Source organism: Anneissia japonica, unplaced genomic scaffold (genome assembly GCF_011630105.1).
Source record: "Anneissia japonica isolate Jap-2015-1 unplaced genomic scaffold, ASM1163010v1 scaffold287834_len5846547_cov211, whole genome shotgun sequence".
NCBI lineage: Eukaryota > Metazoa > Echinodermata > Crinoidea > Comatulida > Comatulidae > Anneissia > Anneissia japonica.
In genome coordinates, this window is record NW_022704992.1 from 380,287 (window position 1) to 383,616 (window position 3,330).

The 3,330-nt window shown below is 32.2% G+C and overlaps 1 protein-coding gene across 3 annotated transcripts in view; it reads right to left on the bottom strand.

The window, feature by feature from the left end:
- LOC117105064 overlaps positions 1–487 on the bottom strand; it is a 6,080-nt gene extending 5,593 nt beyond the window's left edge. For 2 of the 3 annotated variants that reach the window (XR_004444848.1, XM_033246078.1), the window contains exon 1: positions 105–235. The gene's annotated coding sequence lies outside the window, so the exon portion shown is untranslated. Of the gene's footprint in view, positions 1–104; positions 236–431 lie in introns of those variants that run through there. The other variant, XM_033246079.1, reaches the window with a different exon arrangement.
- Between the last annotated feature and the right edge of the window lie 2,843 nt (positions 488–3,330).

Genomic DNA, 3,330 nt, shown 5'->3' on the forward strand with positions numbered 1-3,330 from the left:
GCCTTGGCCTAGCCTAGATATCCTGTCTGTCACTAGCCTAGCCAGGCCCTACCTAGGCTCGCATATAAATATAAGATGAAAGAAATAAGCTAAATGGCTTATACCCAATCTTGTACACCGGCTAATGATATTTACTGGCACATTTACATCCATGCAAACATAACAAACACGCATGCACAGCCAAGCAAGGAATCCCAGGCCTATTATATCTTTCTCGTTTGTTTTTACTTCTCGTTTATGAAACGAGCGCCCTCAGTCGTTTTGAACAAAAACAATAGATGCCTAGATCGAGTTTATAAATATTAAAATTGTTTAATAGCTCTAGGTCTATGCCGCCGGCCATCAAAATAATAACCCACTTAATATTGGCAGGTATTTACAGATTGTAATATAAACAAATTTCTATAAAAGAATACACTTAACTTTATTACCTATTCTTAATTTCAAAGCAAAGTGCATTGAGACACAGCCTGTAGTGTGGTGTAAATGTAATTTTTTTTTTAATCACGTAGAGCTCTGATGAAGTAAAAATATAAAGTCGCCCTCTAGAGTACAATACAAAGCAAACTGTCTACTAACGGTTTGCTATTTATAAATAGGCCTAGGCCTAGATGGAGTTTAGTGTATAAATATTAAAATTGTTTAATAGCTCTAGATCTATGCCGCTGGTCCATCAAAAATATAACACACTAATATTAGCAGGTATTTACAGTTTGTAGTATAAACGAATTTTTGTTAAAAGAATACACTCAGCACTGTTGCCTACTGTATTCTTAATTTCTAAGTAAAGCGCATTGAGATAGTGTAATGTTATTAAAAATTCATGGAGCTCTGATATGAATTAAACATATGATATCGCCCTCTAGAGTACAATACAAAACAAACTTTTACTATTTACAGCTGTATGCTACACTAATTTGTGGATTAACAAAGATTATAATTAAATGTTTGTATTTTTAGCTATTAGTGTTAATAATTACTATTATAATAGTATTTTACCTGTATCTTGTCATTTTATTGGTGGGCTTGATATCAGTTTCATTGGGTGTTTACACCAATTAACGGAAACAAACATTTCTTTATTTACGTTGTTATTAGTTACATTTTTATATACCGTGATGTACAGTAGTCATGTTCCATTCAATTAATCCAATTGTAGGCAGGTCAAATTCTGGCTATGAATGACGCCACCGTGCTGATGAAGATAGGCGAAACTTTATTTTTTTTTTATTAAAGAGAATAATCTATTTTAGATGTTTTATGAAACAGACAATAATGTTTTTATTTAGTGTAATGCAATTTTGATATGTTGAACATTTTATTTTCACTAGGCCTATAGTATCAAAATATTATGTGAATTCAATTCTAAATTGTTTGTTTTAACATTGTGTCTTCACCTTGCATTATGCTCCCAGATTACAGAACATCCAGTAATGGCATTTTAAACAATCGCTGACGAGGACTGGTTACCAACAAACTATAACATCAATTAAAGACAGATGGCTTCTTTAAACAATATATACTCGGAAAATCTGTCAGAATTGCAGGCTTATTTCTTATATCATACAGTATATCATGAATACTCTGTATTCCTCACTTCTATGATTGTATCATAATTATTGTTATAGTCCTACCTTATTAACAATAAGCCAAGTCCTTGCATTAACTAAGGCTAATAACAATTGTTCTTACTATAGGTCAATTGATTAAAACTATAATACAGCAAATTAGATTTCTTTAACTTAAAGGAGAAAATATTGTTTTCGCACAAATATTGTTCGGACACGACATAGGCTGCTTAAAATGGTCCAATAAGCATACAAACATGTAGTTTGTGTGGACCCGAGTGACGTTTGCACAAGACTAACTATTACGTATTTTGAAAGAATATTATAACATGGATTTCCAGAGTGATGCATCTCTAATGCATTCCGCAATTCTTAAAATACTATGGGAGTTATAAAAATGTCTCGACACCAACCCTTCTGAATAAATCATTCAAGTCTGTAAGCCTCTATTTTGTACCTAGTTAATGTGGCTAATACTTCTGAAGTGATGACGTCATAATCGCACCTTCACATTTTTATCGATGAGCGGGCGGCACGTCTAGATGTACGTAATAATGGTTACGGTACGCACTGCTTTACAGTCAATCACGGTGGAGAGAGCTCTGAGTGTTTATATTTCTAACATGCATAGAAGGATTAATACGAGTTCATTACGGTACATCTTTACCAGAGCAAGCAGGATGACGCTGTAAAACATTAGGCTTGTGTCTTTTATTGGCACTTTTCTGTAATTCGTTTCGAGTTCGCGTCAATATACCGGTACGCCTACTCTCTACGTTTTAAACCATTAATGTTTTGTATTCGCAATTTTCCTCAGTTAATAATAATAATAAGATTTAACAGTTTGAGAAGATATAAACTTAATATAAAATATTAAAATAATCCAAGACAAATTTTAAAAGTTTTTTTTTTTTTAGGTAGGCCTAAGAAAAATTTTATTTTTGAGAATGGTAGAGCATCAATATACGCCTACTCTTTACGTTTTAAACCAATAATGTTTTGTATTCGCGTTTTTCCTCAGTTAATAATAATAAGATTTAACAGTTTGATAAGCTATAAACTTAATATAAAATATTAAAATAGGCTAATCAAAGACAAACTTTAAAAGTTTTTTTTCTAGATAATAAAATGTTTATTTTGGAGAATGGTAGAGCAGTGGAATTAACCATATTGATAAAACATTAATAAAACTAGTAAAACAAGAATTACTGCATTCGCAGCTTCTCTATGCGTCAACAAAATATTCGGAATATGAACATTTCGTTTCAAAATTTAGTAACGTGTCTGGACTCGTTCCGTCAAACTGACACATTGCAAATTTTATGTTTTTAATTCGTTGGTTGTGAATTACCGGTATGATAATAATGATATACGATATAAAAGAATGAGAGAAATGCTTGTTGAGTAGGGAGGTGGGCTTAGGCTTGGCCCGCCAGAGTGGTTTGTTTATGAAGGGCAAATTTTAGTGAAATATGTGTGTAGTCTGATACAAATCTGTGAATATTATATTATTACTGTGATTATTATTAATAATATAGCGTAATAGACTACATATTCTGTGAGCTAAAAGTATCAATGAATATCGTTCAGGTTTTCAAAGCAGTCTGGTTTTCAATCGTAATGTCTAAGAAACAGCTGTATTTCAGTCATGATAGAATATTAGCCAAATATGATAGGCCTTCTGAAAAAAGTGTGAACCTTAACTTGTGGTTAAGATGCTTGCTTAATTTCAACCTTAGTAATGAGTCCTATGTTCAATTCC